General features: G+C 44.3%; 1 protein-coding gene across 2 annotated transcripts in view; it reads right to left on the minus strand.

Annotated features, from left to right (window-relative positions):
• Window positions 1-17,769, minus strand: part of MAML2 (mastermind like transcriptional coactivator 2) — a 346,655-nt gene that overhangs the window by 126,792 nt on the left and 202,094 nt on the right. The window lies entirely within an intron of this gene.

Consider the following 17,769-nt stretch of genomic DNA (forward strand, 5'->3'; position numbering starts at 1 on the left):
TTATTGGTGGGATACATTAAAAGATATGAATGTGAGGTTTTTAAGTAAGATGCTGCATACATATAACCTCTAGATGCTTGACAGTGACATTGTCCCACATGTTGGCCATCTCCTCCATAATTAAAGAAATGCTTTGGAAGAGAATATAACTGTTTGATTTTCACACTGAAACATTATTCTGGGAATTCAGAGCCCACAGCTTGCTAAGCCCAATCCAAAGCATGGAAATCGTTCATACAAATCTTTTCATGAGGCTGAGAGAGGGTTTGGCAATTCTAGTTTCATTCTTCTCTGAGGGAGAAAATTTAATTTCTTGTAATTTCTTATATATCCATTTGTAAGGTTAGTTCTTTTTTTTTTTTCCTTAGAAAAAGTTGCTATGGCAACAACCACCTATCATGGGGTTCCTCCTTGAGTACTTACAAATGCTGCTTGTTAACAAGCAGATCCCTATGCCACATGGAAGTCCAGAGAGAACCATCAGCTTATCAGTTGGAAAAGATGAACTAAATGGTTTAAGAGACAATTTTTTGAAATGGAAACAAAAGCATGGATGCTTCCATCAGATGGGGCACTGCAGACACATCATGGCTGTTTCTCTCCGAAAACACCAAATGGACAATTGCACAGTGACCAGGTTTGGCAGGGCCTTGAGAGGGATGGTGAGGAAGAAATGGGACTCAGGACATTCCCCAAAGAGAGCCTGAAGCTCTGGTTTCTGATCAGAACTCAGTGGCAGTGTTGTGTGGTATGCAGCATGACCTGCAACCAGCAATGTCCATCTGATGGGGGTGGTCTTGGGCGCCGCACCATGCTCCTGGAGTGATAGCAGGCTTCTGCCCGAGCACCTTTTCCTGAGGGCAGCTGGACCATCGGATATGCAATCTGATCTACCTCAAAGGTCACCGGTAGTATCTGTGCTGGCATTACTACAGTCTATCAAGTGCTACTGGGGTAAAGAAGCCATCTGCAGAACCAAAGGAAGACTGTTCTTACACACTTCCCTCCCCTCTGTGATTCTACTTCCTTAGCAGGAGGGGAGGCCTCTGGTCTTCGTCTCCTGCCCAACTTCCACTCTCCATGATCAAGTGTTTGGCATCTATGCATCAGCCATCTCTTCCTTTCATAACTATATTGGCTTCAAGGAATAACTGGCAATCCATTCCCAAGGCTTGACTTACTCAATGCTTTCTGTGGGATAAGACACATATCTGGCCTACTGGAAAGTGTCCTCTGAAAAAGCCAGAAAAGGGAAACCAAGAGAGAAAGCCTAAAAGCCACAGGGTCAATTGCTGAGAAGAAATGCTCAGCATTTCCCTCTGATTTCCCTCTGTGGGTCTGTCAGCAAAGGATCTGCCCTGTGCACTAGGGGCCTGCTCTATGTTTGAGTCATGGAAAATCATAGAGCAATAGGCAGGAATGCAGAAATACGTTTGGCTTCATCTTTTATGAACAATCTGAATTCAGTTTGCATTTTGCAGTGCAAAAACAAGCATAGTTTTTCTGGAAGATAAATGAGAGGGAGGAAGAAAAGAAGGAAAACAGAACACAATAGAAAAGTCTTTAAAAGGGAAAAACACACCTTGTAGTTTTTTTCCTCCTTACTGACAAGCAAGGGATACTTACATTTCATCATGCTGTTCAAAAGAAAACATAGTGTGCCAAAATTTATATGAGGAGAATTTCACTGTTCCTCATTGTTTTATTTCAGACCACTAGTTACTTGGAGTTTGTATTTTCACATTTTTTCAAGTATCTATGCCCCCAGGCAGACAAATTAACTCATTTTATATTGAGAATCTCATTACATCAAGTAAAATCCTAAGCCTGATAAAATGATTTACCCCCTCAATTTAACTTTTATTTTAGTCTCCCACCAGCTTCCCTGACGTGGGTTTGCTGCCAAGCTATAATACTATTTTAGACTGAGTCATCCAGGCACACGGAACAGCTTTTACTCTGCCTCTAATGTTTCCCCAGCCCTGTTGTTTGAATAAAGAGAATGTGTTCTATGGGTTTGCACTTGAAATGGTTACAAACGATAGAAAAAAGAAAAAGTGGGGGCTTAAATCCAAGTGTTTGGTCCTGAGGGAACACAGACATCCCTTTCTCCCTGTGTCTATGGGCCCCTAAAGGGGGATGCAGTCCCATTCTATAGAGCCTTGAAATCACTGAAAGTGTAGGAAGGCAGTCGTATACAATGTGTCATTTACTCTTGAGGAGAAAATATTTGGCGTCACACCAACAGGGTGTGTAGTTAGAGATGACCCCTGAAAACATTAAAAAATAAAAATAAAAGATCAGGCGAACTCTTGCTCTAGGAAGTTTGCATACCATCACCAGAGTCACAGGATTTTGAAAAATAATTTAAGAAAATCATGTCTTCTGCAGGAAACGCAGCCCACTTCTTGATTACGCCTACTTTGCAACAGGGCAAAAGATACTCCAGATTGAGACATGTACCATAATTCTTGGTGAGAAGTCAGTGTACACATAACAGATTTTAACTCCTATCAACTCTTATCCTAACCTGTTCAGCTCCTGTTCCTTCTTACACCCTCCTCCCTCCCTCGCTCAGAACCTCAGTATCAAATGAATTTGTGCAAACCAAGACCAAGTATCTCTGGTTTTGCAAGTCCCATCACAGTGTTGAGTTTCTGTAGCTTGTGATCTCACATACTCACACCCTTCCTAGACTCCTGTTGATCTCTATTGTTGGCTGCATGGATGGGAAAGCCCAAAACATTTTTGGAAATAAAGAAGTAGCATCTCAAGTTTCGCCAAATGGAAAGGCCCCCACCATGGAAGGGAAATGTGAATACTGAAAAGTTTGACTGTCTCTCTACTTACTGGACTCCCCTGAAAGCTAGTTAAATGGCAGACTGGAGGTCCCTAGCTAGGTGACCTTATCAGCAGAGGGGTTCAGACCCCATCTGCTGAGCTACCACAGCTAGGATTAAGTACAGCTGGAATGTGGAATAAGCCAATAACTCCAATCCCAACAGGGAAAGAAGTAAACAGGTAAGGGGTGGGTAGAAGAGATAAGCGCCTGGGATTAACAAGACAACGACCAGAATCTTCAGCAAAGCAGAGACAGAATGTGGAACATCATTAGAAACCCACAAATTGTCAGAGTTACGTTTCTGCTGAGGTTCTGAATCAAGAAAACCGGGTGCAGGAAAGGACATTCATACTCACATGTTGGCATAAGCCACAACTGAGAATTGCATATAGAGAAAAGAGGATGGTGAGGCAAAGAGGAGCATAGCAAATGTTTCGGGGTGTGAGGTGAATTTTGTCTTTGACTTCACTCAGCCTCCAAGTAATCTTGGCTTAGAAATTAAATTAATTAAGTTAATTAAATTGGCCAATATATGCCTCATTGGTTGCCTCCTTCAGGGTCTGGTCAGTACAATCATTGAACAAACATTGAGTACCTATGTGTCAGGCTCTGTCCCACCCATGTAAGGTTTGGCTGTGAACAAGCAGACAATATAGCCTCTTCCTCCATTGGACTCTAGCGGGAGAGACTGACAATGGGTAAGTAAATAAAAAAGGTCAGGAAGTAATAAATGCTCTGAAGAAATATAAAGCAGAGCAAGAGAAGAGAGTGCATTATGTTAAATACAATGGTCAGGAAAGATAATTCTGAGACCCTGATATGGGAGCAGATGCCTGAGTAAGAGGAGGGCACCTTCAACCACGCCAATTCCCAGGGTCTCAAGTTGGGCCACTGAGAGGTAGGATGGACCAGACATTCAGACCCCGGGTCTTGGTGTCTATCTGCGCAGCACTTCTAGAAGGTCTTCTAGAAACCGGCTTTGATGAACCCACAGAGCTATCTCAGCGAACCCTGAGGCCGACCCTGGGGCCGAGGACTCTCCTGAAGGCTGATAAATTTCTTTCCCACTCTGCCAAGTCTGAGGCCAGGAAGCCAGGTACCCACTGGGATTCTGATATAGCAACACAGGCAACAAAGAAGCACCAGGCTCTGGTAAATAACAGACACTTTCTCAGCTGGATACTGGGCAGTGCCTTTTTGTCTCCCTTTACACTGCCGCATAAAGACGGAATAATGCACTTCTGCCTCAGATTCTACATGCTTTTTCTTCCCAGTCAGACTCTCAGTGACTTATATGGCTCACGGGATGAGTTCAGGAAGGGCACTCGAGGAACTACATGCTCACCTTCTGGGATGGCAAGCCAGGGATGACAAAAACACTGCGGAAGGGCAATATTGTGGCACTGGGGATTCTGGGCCTCCCTGGATGGCAGTGCGACCCAGAAAGAGTCAGCCTGTAGCACAATGTACCTTTTCTGTGTTCATGTTCTACCCTGGCCTGACATCATGACAAGTGGGAGGTCCTGGCTTGTGTATGTAGTTTAGAGACAGGTTTTGTGTTCAACTGCTAAGCTTTCTGATGTTCAGCCACTGGGACATATGGAACCAAGCTCTCAGAATCTTTGCAGATTGGGAGGAGGACAGTAGGAAAATGACACAGGTTTCCTAAGTGCTTTTATCAAACAAGTAATTCTTCTAGCTTGGATGTGCACCCCTACGTGGAAAACAGTGCTGATTCATACGTGTGGCAAATGGAATGAGCATTTCCATTTCCACTGTATCAAGGGATCACTAAATAAGGGACATACTGAGTACCTACGAAATGCGAGGTTCTATGGTAGCCATAAGAAAGGTACAGGGAAATAAAATACAGGGCACATTAAAATAACAATAACAAAACAAGGGCTAAGTTGCATTTTCTTTTTCTTTTTTTTAAGTTTTTTTTTTTACTTCTTTTTTTTAAAAAAAAATTAATGTTTTGTTTATTTCTGAGAGAGAGCGAGAGAGACAGCGTGAGCAGGGGAGGGTCAGAGAGAGAGGGAGACACAGAATCTGAAACAGGCTCCAGCCTCTGAGCTGGCAGTCAGCAGAGCCCAACGTGGGGCTCGAACCCAAGAACTGTGAGATCATGACCTGAGCTGAAGTTGGATGCTTAACCGACTGAGCCACCCAGGGGCCCCTATTTATTTTGAGAGAGAGAGTGAGCGAGCAGGGGAGGTGCAGGCAGAGGGGGAGAGAGAGAATCCCAAGCAAGCTCCACACCATCAGTGCAGAGCCCAAGGTGAGGCTCAGTCTCACAAACTGTGAGATTATGACCTGAGCAGAATTCAACAGTTGCCTATCTAACTGACTAAGCCACCCAGGCACCACTGCATTTTCTTTTTATTTTCTTAAGTTTATTTATTTATTTTTGAGAGACAGAGAGAGAGAGCATGCAGGGGAGAGGAAGAGAGACAGGGAGACACAATAAATTCTAATCAGGCTCTGCATTGCCAGCATAGAGCCCGACATGGGGCCTGAACCCACGAACGGTGAGACTGTGACCTGAGCTGAGACCAAAAGCCAGATGCTTAAACAGCTGAGCCACCCAGGTGCCCCTGCATTTTCTTTTTAAAGAACAAAGGCAAAGATGTCAGTAAGCAGTTAACAAGTAGTAATAACACATAGTGAACTGAATTTAGGTATCCGAATGAATTGGATTTGCCCAGAAGGTTAAAATCCAACCTCTTTTCATGGGACTAAACAGAGACGATTCAAGATGAATGGAATTTTGACAAGTGGAAATGTGAGAGGATGGCATTCCAATGGAAGCAAATCAGATGAGCAAATGTGGGAAGGTCAGGAAAATACATGGAAGCTGATAAGGTATGGGCAGAAGACTAGCTTTGCCCTTCTATAATTGGATTTGCCTTCAGAAAGTGACTTGGCCTTGGACTCCTTGATGTTCTCAGCCCTGTCATGCAGCAGAAGTGTTGTCAGCAAGCTCTTGTGCAGATGAGGGGTTCTGGAGCACTGCCCTGAGAATGAAATGGGCAAGTAAGCAATCCTAAACATCTACCCCAACACTGCCTTGACTATACATCATCTTCTGCTTAGATTAGACTAGAAGGGTCTCCGAACAAAGACATTCTGTAATCTGCTGAAAGCCCTCCATACCCCAAGGAATACTTAAAAATCATATTTGAAGTTTTAGCTATTTATTTTTGAGAGAGAGAAAGAGAGAGAGAGAGAGAGCGCATGCATGAGCACACACACAAGTGGGGGAAGCAGAGAGAGAGGGAGAGAGAGAGAATCCCAAGCAGGCTCTGCAGTGTGAGTGCAGAGCCCAATGTGGGGCTCGATGTGAGGCTCCAAACCACAAACCATGAGACCATGATCTGAGCTGAAGCTGGATGCTTAACTCACTGAGCCACCCAGGCACCCCTTAAAAATCATATTTAATGGACAATGAATAAACTTATGGAATCAAGGAATAATAGGAGGCATAATAACAAGCATGGAAAGGACCTAAGAAATAATTTGGTCCAAGGCTCTGCCTTTTAACATGGAAATCCAAACCATCCTGAGAGACCTCTCTTCTTAAATAGATACAGATCAAAGACTTCCACAGTCTCCCTCATTCTGGCAAGAAATAAATTTGATGGCTAAGAAAACATCCTCTATCTAATTCAACCAACATCTGCTAAAGCCACAGTTACAAGTCACTGGCCTGGGCTGCAGCGGATGGAAAGTTGAGTTTTGCATGATGCCTGTGTTCAGGAGTTTGTGCTCTAACAGAGGAAGTAAGCATGTGCACAAGTAACTCTAAGTCAAGCCCATGAGCCAGAAGGGCCTCAGGAAAGTGTGCTTAGTTAGCAGCTCAGGAAAGACACAGTCTTTAAGTTCCTACAGCTCAGGACAGTGCTTGATATATAGTAAGTCCTCAAAAATGTTTGTTAAACTGAGAAGGACGTACAGAAGGCTGAAGGAGAACAACACAGAAAGATGGGTTTACAGTAATGGAGTCAGAGCTACTTCCAGGTCTAATTCTAACTTAAGTCTTGAAGGATGGGGAGGAACAAAGGAGTCAAGAAGTGAGCAGGAAAAGCTGTCTCTTGCTTGCTCTTTGGCGGAATGAGTATTTCTGAGGCGTATCCTCAACACAATATTTCTACATAATCAAAGGCAACAAGAAAGTGCCTTTTTAAAATTTGTTTCCTCCAAGGTAAACACACTGTCCTCCTTAACTTTGTCCTCTCTCATCATTTCATTCCGTGTTTCTGCTTTTTCTCTGAACCCTCCCATAGTTGCTCCGTATTAAAATAATTATAAAACTTCTTATAACTCTGTTGACTCTTACAACTTGAAAAAGTACTTACTGTGGCCATGACGATACTAGATTTTTACAATAACCCTATGAGGTGGGTCAAGAAAGTAGGAGTATTCTGTCATAAAGAGGAAGGGAGGTATGGCATTGTGGCAGACAGAACAGGTGCTCCCCAAAATACCTGTGTCCTTATTGTTAGGACCTTGGATATATTACCTTACGTGGTGAAAGGGAGTTTGCAGGTGTGATCCACTAAGAATCTCGAGATGGGGAGATCATCCTGGATTATCCAAGTGGACTTGATATAATCTTGGGGGTCCATGTAAGTGAATGTGGGAGAATCAGACGCTACACTGCTGGCTTTGAAGACGGACAGGAGCCACGAGCTGAGAGGCGCAGGCAACCCGTAGAAGCTGGGAAGATCAGGGAACGGATGCTACACTAGGACCTCCAGGAAGAACACAGCCCCACCGATACACTGATTTTAGTCCATTGAGACCCATTTGGGGCTTCCGGCCTTCAGAACTGCTGTGTAATAAATTTGCATTTTAAATTTGAAGCCATCAACTTTGCAGTAATTTGTCAAGGCAATGATCGAAAATAATGCAGATGTTTGATATCTCGCTGGAGTTTTCACAGAGCCCACGGCTATGAGAGGTGCATCTAGAACCCAGGCTGTGCCCCCAGCTGGCCATGTCTTTTTTGGAGCTACCATATTTTCTCTGTTTACTCTTTTCTTCCCCCCACTCTTTCTTCTCAATCACAGCTCCTTGCTTCTTTTAAACTGCTTATTAGATTTTGTAATGATTTTATTTTAGTAGTTTTTGTATCTCTCCTTCCACCAGGATGTAAGCTCCATGAGACGACAGAGGCCCTAAATTTGTTTATCACTGAGTCCCTCAGTGATGGAAAATAATAGGTGCTCAAGAAATGTCTGCTGATAAAAGTCATACCCTGAGGCTGAGAGAACATGCTAACCCAACAGAACCAGAGATGCTGAGATGGTGGTCTGGTGTCCACCACAGACCTGAAGGGGCAGGCGTGGCCAGTATGTGCCTGCTTCTTTGCAAGGGGACATGAAAACCGTGACGTGGGTTGATATCCCTGAAGGCCTCCACCCCACGCTGAGCTGCGGACAGAAGCTGAAGCCCTAGTTCAGGTAGATCACATGCTGGCCATACTCTATTCCTTAATGCTCCACTTCAATAAGCCTGTCTCTCAGTCCCTTACACATTTTGTTTCTGCCTTCCATCCGATTGCTTTTGGATAATTATGTCGTTAATTCTTTGAAATAAATAACAAAAAATAAATCACATTCATGTAGGACTGCAGTGCAAGATGCCCAGGTGAGCAATTTCCAACTATGTATGTCTCCTCCTGACTCCTCTGGTCTTTGTCCATGTTCCTTTCCTCTCTGACCTTCTGCATTAGAATCTCAGCCAAGTGTGGCCTAAGAATTCGTATTTTTAAAAGGGGTCCCTGGGTGATTATAATGATCAGTGAGGTTTGGAAACCACTGACCTAGAGGATCAGGATCCTCAGAGACTAAAGGAGAAGCTGTTGAATGAAGTTAAACAAATTACAAAGATCCTTGTGTTTACTTAGTTCTTTCTTGCAGATTGCTCAAGGGATAGTGTCTTGCTTTCCTCAGTAATTCTAGGGCAAATGCTGTTATTTTGAATCTACAAAACGGGAAAATGGTGCAAACAGAAGTCCCCCAGGCAGGTAGCCAGATTCACCACTAATGAACAAGTATTCATCTAAAGAAGGCCTGTGTCAGAAGGGAGTGAAGGACAATTTGGATGCTAATCCAGGTCTCAAGCCCATTTCTGGAAGGATAGTAGAACAAGAAACATTCCTGAAGCTATCCATTTCACTTCAGACCCTGCAGAGCCCTTACTCCTGTACACCAGCCTGCAGAGAATGCAGATCCTCTTCTTTGCCCCAGGATAGCCTGACTTCCTAGGAGGCTCCCAGATCATGGGAAAATTACCTCCACTGAAAATAGAAGCCAGTGCTCTCAGATCTTAGAAATAAGCAGACTTCCTGGACATCAGGCATATTCATTACAGTTGTGTTTGCATTAATATGTAGAAGATGGTCAATTATTGTTCAGTTATGAATTGAACTGCCCACTCTGGGGGAGACCGTTAACACAGGTGGGCATGATACCCTACTGGCAGGAAGGAAAAAACTTGCATTCAAATAGTATGTGTTATTAGCTGATGGCAAAAAGCATTTGCAGACACGTCCTTTGGTGCAGTGTGCAGAAACCCTCAATAAACATGTTCCAAAGAAGCATCGTATTATTTTTCACTTTACTTCAAATCTAAATTTCAGCTTCCCAAACTGTTTCTTGTCAATCATAATGAACTCATCCAGCAAGAACGTACAATTGTTGTGATTAATGGGTTAGTGCCCTGGCGGCCTTCACATTACCACACGAGCCATTCTTTCTGGCAACATTGAGAACAGAGAAGAGAAGACTGAAAAGGAAGAGATGGAGAAGCAAGCCACTTGTAATTCTGTGCCCATTCCCTATTCCTGTCCACAATGATTTTAACTCCTCTGATAACCAACTTGGCAGTGGTGCCCTGGAGCAGCAGCACAGAAAACCAGATATTTCTCCAGAAGTGCAGATCCAGCCATGCCTGGTTTCCCGATGTGCAGATAATCTCTCTGGATTCCTAACATGAGATCCTCTACTGAAGGGGAGAAAAACCAGTGGATCTTTCTCAAGGTTTGGCTATGCAAAACTCTTCTGCCTTCTCCCCAAGTTGCAGAAAGTCAAGTCCACTTAAGAGCCCCACCTGGATGGCTGGGTGGCTCAGTTGGTTTAGCGTCTGACTTCAGCTCAGGTTATGATCTCGTGGTTTGCATCAGACTCTCTGCTGTCACAGCAGAGCCCGTTTCAGATCCCCTGTCCCCTTCTTACCGTGTCCCTCCCGTTTGCTCTCTCTCTCTGTCTCTGTCTCAAAAATAAATAAACATTAAAAAGATTTCAAAAAAGAGAGAGAGCCACACTGTGGATGGGTCTCTAGAAGCAGCCATGAAGGGAGGGAAAGAAAATCAGGCATCAGACAAAGGAGGGTATTATATAAGTAACAAAGCAGGATGGAGGCGAATCTTTCAGGCCCGTGTGTGTGTGTGTGTGTGTGCGTGTGTGTGTGTGTGTGTGTGTGTGTGTGGTGTGTGGTTTTTTTGTTTGTTTATTTGTTTTTCCAGAGAAAGCTTACGTCATTCAATCATAAGAAATTCTATCTCCACTGCAGTCAACCATCACACCTGTAGGCTTTTATTTCTCACAGAGGACCCTGTAAAACCCAAGGCAGCAAACTGGAATTCTGTGTGGTTTAGAGGGAATGTAACCACAGATTCCAGCCAGGAGGGAAAAGATCAATTATCCCATTCTTTACATGCCCAGTCTCGTACTCAGAAAGCCCCGTGTTAGCGAAACGTGAGCCACAATCGTGGCCAGGGCAGAGGAAACATAAGCGCAAACCTGCATCATGCATAGCGAATGCCCTGTATGGTACCGGTGCTGGCACAGCTGGTCTAATATCCATTTGCCTGACGGGCATGATGAGGAAGAATTTCTGACTCATGCCATTCCATCTGAGGGACCTGGGCTGACCCACGGGCAGGCCGAACCCATTGTTCAGACCCATTCAGTGCTGGGGGGCTAGGCTTCTACTTTTGGATATATTTGTGCACAGGACTATCAAGGAGGCATTGAGTTCCAAGATGGTGAGATGCCCATCTCTGTCCCTCACATGATCTATTACTGCCTTCACTGTTCTAAGTATTTCCTCCCTCTATTCCGACTCCTTCATGCCATCACCTGTGGATGTTAGCTGCTCCTTAAAGGCAGGAGCCATCAGATTTCCAAAAAGTGTCACCATCATTCACCTGGGTGAGGTGTGTCTGAGAGACGTCTACAATCTGTTTTTCCTGGTAATCACACATCTGCCCATTGCTACACTTGGCTGAGTTCCTCCAGGTCAGGGGGCTTGTCTGGTTGCTCACTGTGTCCCAGCACTTAGTAGTGTCTGGCACCTGGTAAGAGCTCTAATGCCCGTTGATGAAAGAGGCTGGTAGTTTACCATTTGCCCTGGACATGTTTCAGAGTCCACATGCAGTGCTCCCAAACATGCTAGGGGGGACTTCTATCCTATAGAGGGGGAATGAATTCAGATAAGACATTTTTAGACTCACCTCTAAGGCAAAACTTGTAACAGTCATTCGGGGATCTCTCTGGAATCATCAGGTGCTGAGGTGGTCAATAGGGGGGTAAGGGGCCACTGTGGCCGTTACAATGAGGGTGACTATCTGAGCTAAGGGAGCGTGCAGAGATGAAGAAGGGGGGCAGAATGACACAGGCTTCACAGGCAGGGATTAGAAGTCTCCACAGGAAACAACATGACATAGAGATGACTGTCACAGTTCTGTGGGCCACCACCTCCCTCCCTCAAGGTTCTACTTCTACCGGTATCCCAGAGGGTGTTCATCTGCCCCGCCCTCCCACACACAGTCTTCCTGCCTTAGGTGTTCTGCTAGGAAGCGGGAGACCTGTCCTTGTCCTTGACTACTCACAGCAAGGCAGGCATGAGCAGCGTGTAAGCCAATTATGACACCATGTGCTCTATGGTCTGACCCCCGCGGGGTGAGGCAGGAGAACCACATGAGGAGGAAGGAAAGAGTCTCAATCCTGGCTTTACTATTATCTCTTAGCAAATCAACCCCAGGTTCCTCATGTGTACAAGGTCCATCAAAACACTTACTGAGCTTAACTCAAATGGGTAAGGACATTTAAAAGGATAAAATTCTATAGACACCAGTTCTTCTCATCAACATCACCATGATTTTGTCTATTTAAAGTCAAACAGCTTGGGTGGCTCAGTCAGTTAAGCATGTGACTCTTGATTTCAGCTCAGGTCATGATCTCACAGTTCATGGGTTGGAGCCCCGCATCCAGCTCTGTGCTGACAGTGCAGAGCCTGCTTGGGATTTTCTGTCTCTCCCTCTCTCTCTGCCCCTCCCCTGATTGCTTCCTCTCTCTCTGTCTCTTTTCTCTCAAAAATAAATAAACATTAAAGAAATAAAAAAATAAGGTCAAACACATGTGTATGTGAAAAAGAGAGAGGCTGTACATGCATACCTGTGTAGACATTTAGTGACAGGACATGAGGGGGAAAGGACATGGTCACAGAAACATTTAAAAGAATAAATGTGAAATCAAATGCCAAATCTTCCATGGTTTGCTAAAAGAGTTGCTGTGTATTAGGCTCCTATGTAGTTTTCTAGAGATATTCTAAAACCTGGGCTTCGATTGCCTCCTTGTTTCCTTTTATGCCATCCATTGCCTAAGAATGGACGATGGCCACCTTAACTGCCAGTTTGCCCCTATTTGGGATCCTTTATTACATATCACAGGAACCCCATTTTATTATTTTATGATGGCCTCTTGATAAAGCATTATCTGCTTATGGCCATTAAGCCACCACTTAGGAAGAAATGACATTACTGGCTTTTCCTAAGGGGGTTAATGAGCTGCCCCTGAGTGACCAGAAAAGTTCATCATTTATACAGATTCCTCAGGGTGGAGACAGGGAAGCGAATAAACAGAGAGGAGAGGTAGACATGGAGCGAGACTGTTAACAGCTCTTGAAGCAGCAGCGCTTCGCCATGCGCAGGGCAATCTGTAGGCTGTGAGACCACTGAGCCACACTGCAGAGAGACGGTGCACAAAGCCTTCTGGTCTCCGAGTCTCAGCCCCCAGGGAGTTGTTAGAAGGCACAGGACAGGCCCTCCTATCTGTGCATGCAGTCTCTTTGGGGTCTGGGCTGCAGATGTGGGGGGGTGGGGTGTGCCAGGCAGGTTCCATTGTGTGCATGCAGCATTGATACACACAGTATGAAATCCTAAATGAATCGGTACTATCTGTCTACTCTCTGTGTCATGAACAGTTTGTGTTATTTATGACCCCCAACAGCCCTTGACATGTTACTAATGGTGAAGTGAGAGGCAATGAGTAAAGGTCCTTCAGTGAGAGAAGCATAAAATGAGGCCCTTAATCATTTTCTCTTTCCTTTCCTTGTCATACTCCAGAATGGCTTTTTTTCTTGTACTATATGAGGCCAGGCAATGATGGGAGTCTGGCCATGAGGCTGAAGAAGAAAAATAAGGGCTCAAAGCATTTTTTGAAGGATGCACATGTGCTGGGAAGCAAGGGGCATAGGTTCTCATCTGACTGCACCCAGGGGAGCAGAGGCCCACTGTGATCTCCAGCTCAGAGAGACTTCTGGCTCACATGCGAAACAGGGACTCAGATTTTAGGCAGAGCCCTTTATGAGACACCAGGAAAAGCCTTCCTTTGGAGGGGAATGCTTCTACTGACATGCTGACTTGTGAGCAATTGGTGAGCATTGGTGGGGTGCAAGCTAGGATGTCTGAGGCATCCAGGACATGACCCCTGTCAGCAGGGTGACAGATAAGCTATATGAAAACAAAGTTAAATTTTGTGAGAGAAAGTGAAGGAGAAAGTAAGTACTGGATCAGGGTTATTCTAGTTTTTTTTTTTTTTTTTTAATTTATGTTTATTTAGTATGAGAGAGAATCCCAAGTAAGTTCCACACTGTCAGCATAGAGCCTGACGTGGGGCTCAATCTCACAACCCTGGGATCATGACCTGAGCCAAAATCAATAGCCAGATGCTTGACCAAGTGAGCCATTCATGTGTCCCTGGATCAGGATCATTTTAGACTGAGAATTAGAGAAGGCATCTGACAGTATGCTGTGCTCGAGTTAGACCTCCGAGGCTGGGAAGCATTTTGAAAGTGGAGAGGAAAACAGCCCCTGCAGATTGGCTGGGGTACAAGATGAACCTGATTTACATATTTGTTCATTTGGCAGATACTGAGTGAGTGCTTCTCGTGTGCCGGGCACTGTACCAGGCCCTCAGGACGCAGCTGTGAAAGGCACAACACAGACATGGTCCCTACCCTTAGGGGGCTTACGTTCTCTCCACTATAAGAATCAACTGTAGCCAACACTATAACATGGGCACAAACCACATGTCCCTGGAGGACGAGAGAAGTACCTAATTCTGCTGAGGGTGATTAGGAGAAGTTTCCCAGGGGACAGATCATTCGGGCTGAGCCAGAAGGATTCCAGTACGGGAGGCTAAGAGATCGAGAGCTCAGGGTAAGGATGGGCACAAGCCAACTCACAGAGGAATAAAAGTGTCAGGAATATATGAGAATCAATGAGACTGGATTATGGGGTATATGGTCCTTATACCAAGGGATGAGGTTGGCAGAGGACAGACCAGGCCTTGAATGCCACGTGGACATTGTCCCGTGGAGCAGTGGGGAGCCACTGAGCACGCGACAAAGCTTGATGATAGTGCATGCAGGGGAGGACACGGGGAAGCAAATGGTGGGCAGAAGAAAAAGGCTTGAGCAGGAGGGTCAGTGCAGTGATTTCAAACATGGTTGCTTATAGGCTGCCAGAGGGCAAGTAGCAGCCTCCTAATCTCTTGCTGACTCAGTGTTTCCATCTGCGAATTAAGGAAATCACACCCACTGTTTCATGAAACCTTTTGTAAAGTTCATTCCACTTGAATGGAACAGAATACAAGTGTGCAGAGTTACCTGCGCGGTTGTCTGTGGTTTCTCTTCATCTGCTTAAAGTGGATGAGTGATTTGCTGAATGACACACAGGGAAATCATGCTAACAGGTTGGCCAATACGTTAAGACCGTAGCTTTCCTGCTTGGTGCCATTTCAATTATTGCTCAGTTAAGAGAAAAGTCTTTTCTCTGGATTGAATGGTCCACTATTATTGGATTACTTATTAAAGAGGACCGATAGGTTGAAGCTGTTTTCACTTAGGGTTTGTATGACATGTTCATAACTGAAATGGTGAGTTGCCATAGTTACCTGTGTGCGCTGTTAAACAGAGCACAATCTCCGCTAAAATCTCTCCATCAGGGTCAACTAGACATTTTCAATCAGCGCCAAATAATTTGCTGCCTAATGGAAGTTAATGAAATTATTAGATGAGCAGAAGAAATTGAAAATAAAGTTAATATGGATGGATTTTATATTTAAACATATTTTAGTGACCAGCCATTTCTTTGGGGTTCTTACCAGCTGGAAATTCTGCAATATAACTGGACATCTGGAGGGAAGTTTAGAGTAAAAACACATTTGGATTTTGGCACAGATTACTGCCTTCGAATCCAGCCCATCATTAACAGCTTCTGTACAGTATTGTTCTTCCTCTAGGGGCTATAAAAATGAACCAAACCTTTGTTCAACCTAAACTTCCTTTTTTGGTCAGCCATTCCTGCTGATTTTGCCTCCTAGCGACCCTGCTGTTTCCACTGGAAATGTCAGAATGGAGAGGAATACAGGCTGTTTGCTTTATAAGCAGCATGTTCTAGTCCCCTAGACCAAGAGGAGGAAAAGGGACATCATTACATGAAATAATCTTCAGTGCTTCTCAAACTTTAATGTGTATACAAGTCACCTGGAGGTCTTACCCGCCTGCAGATTCTCATTCGGCAGGTGTGACGTGGGGCCTGAGGTTCTGTGTTTCTAAAGAGCTCCCAGGCGATACCTGTGCCGCTGGTCCACAGATCACACCTTGAGTAGTAAGATTCCATTTTTGTCATCTGTTTATCGGAATCATCCTGTGTATCAACTCTAAAGTGCTGCCACACACCATCTTCTTGCTCGACGTACAGATGACCCGCCCACTCACACAGCTGTTAGAGTTGGCTGACATGAAGATGTTGTACAGCTTCCCACTCATCAGGCCCATAGGCCTGGTGCTCGCAGCCCTCTCCAATACCTTTTGTAAGAATGTGGTTTCAAACAATTGCCACACAGCGTCTGACCAGACAAATAATAAGCAAGTAAATAACTCAAATGTGGAGTTAATGCAATGTCTTCATCCCAGGGCAAAATAGCATTAAGCTGATCTCCACTCTTTAACAATGAATGAACCACAAATCAAAAATAAATCAGTCTGCTCATGGCAAACCAGATTTCCACTGACATGCGACAGTGACAAAAAACATATAGAGTAAGTATGAGGTCCGAAATTGTTATTTATTTAAAACACAAAGCCTCCTTCTTGAATGGCGCAAGCTGACATTTTACATCGTAGTCTATTGTTTAGGACAATCCAGTGTTGAGATTTTTGTTTTTGGTGGGGTGATGTGCTGTACATTATCTAGATTAACCATCTACGTGGTGCAAATGCACTAAACAGTGTTTAATTCAAGATTTACTTGGAAAATCATACTTGGAAAAAGAGTGTGGGGGGCAACCGCTATGTTAGATATTTACATTACTCTCTACTAGCTGGTAAATTGGATCCTCTCCCCCCCATACACACACACACTGAGTTGACTTAATTCTCACTTACCCTTTCCAAAAAACATTCTCAAAATGAGTAAAGAGAAGTCTCTTCATTCTAGACCAGTGGTCTTTAAACTTTAGAGGACACCAAAATCGCCCAAAGGGCTTTGTAAAAAGAGTGCTGGGCCCCACTCCCAGCGTTTCTGATTTAGTGTCTGGGCTGGGGCCTCAGAATTTGCTTCTCCTACAAGCTTTCAGGTGCTGCTGATGCTGCTGGTAGACACTTTGAGAACCACTGTTCTAGATCATTAGTTCGCCTCCTTAGTTGTATATTACAATCATCTAGGGGAAATTTTGAAAATCCGAACATAAGTGGTGCCATCCAGATAAACTAAACGAAGATCTCTGGGGGTGGGTGTGCTATCAGCAATTTTCAAAGCTCCCCAGACAGTTCTAATGATTAGTCAAGGCGAAGAACTACTGGGTGTAATGGATGTTATCTTCTTGCCACTGAGGAGTACAAAGGGATTATCTCAAGCTCATAATATCCCAGATAGTTTATCACGATTCCAAGAGCATAACTGAGCAAAATAATGGGCAGATGAAACGTCTTATGGTTACAGAAGATAGAAGCTTGTGGAACATGGCAGGTTTGGACTATCTGGAATCGAAACAGGAGGAGCCTGGCTGCCAATTCTTCCCCGCAGGGCTTCCATGCAGAAGGCTAAACCAGAGGAGCCACCGACATTACTAAGCCACAGAGGACTTTTATTTTTAAGAGGACTTCCAACAGAATGTCATTTTTCTAGTGAAATCATAACATGGTTCAGAAACCCAAGAGGGATATGTGACACTTTTTTCTTCTTCCTCGCTCAACAGCTTTCTCTACTTCATGCCTCATCACTATCTTACATTTGGCAAGAAGTTAGAGAGAGGAAAGTAAAGAGATTCCAAACTGCTCTAAATTTTGCCAAGCCATGATACCATGGCTTGCTGTTTTAATCTTAGAGAAAGGATCTAATCCAGAGATGTGAAAAATGAAGTAAGGTCTCTAACTTGGATTTTAGTTGCATTTAGGAATAATTTGCTGAGGTTAGAACATCTGCCGTCCCTCCATTCAAGGCTTGAGATCCCTCTATAAGGGAAAAATCCTTAAGGTTCTTTAATACTAAAATACTTGTGACTTGCACCCATTGTCTTAAACCAATCATTAGGGTCACTCAAAACAGGTCTACTCTCTCTTTTTGAGAGATG

The sequence above is a fragment of the Crocuta crocuta genome, unplaced genomic scaffold, assembly GCF_008692635.1.
Source record: "Crocuta crocuta isolate KB4526 unplaced genomic scaffold, BGI_CrCroc_1.0 scaffold98, whole genome shotgun sequence".
NCBI lineage: Eukaryota > Metazoa > Chordata > Mammalia > Carnivora > Hyaenidae > Crocuta > Crocuta crocuta.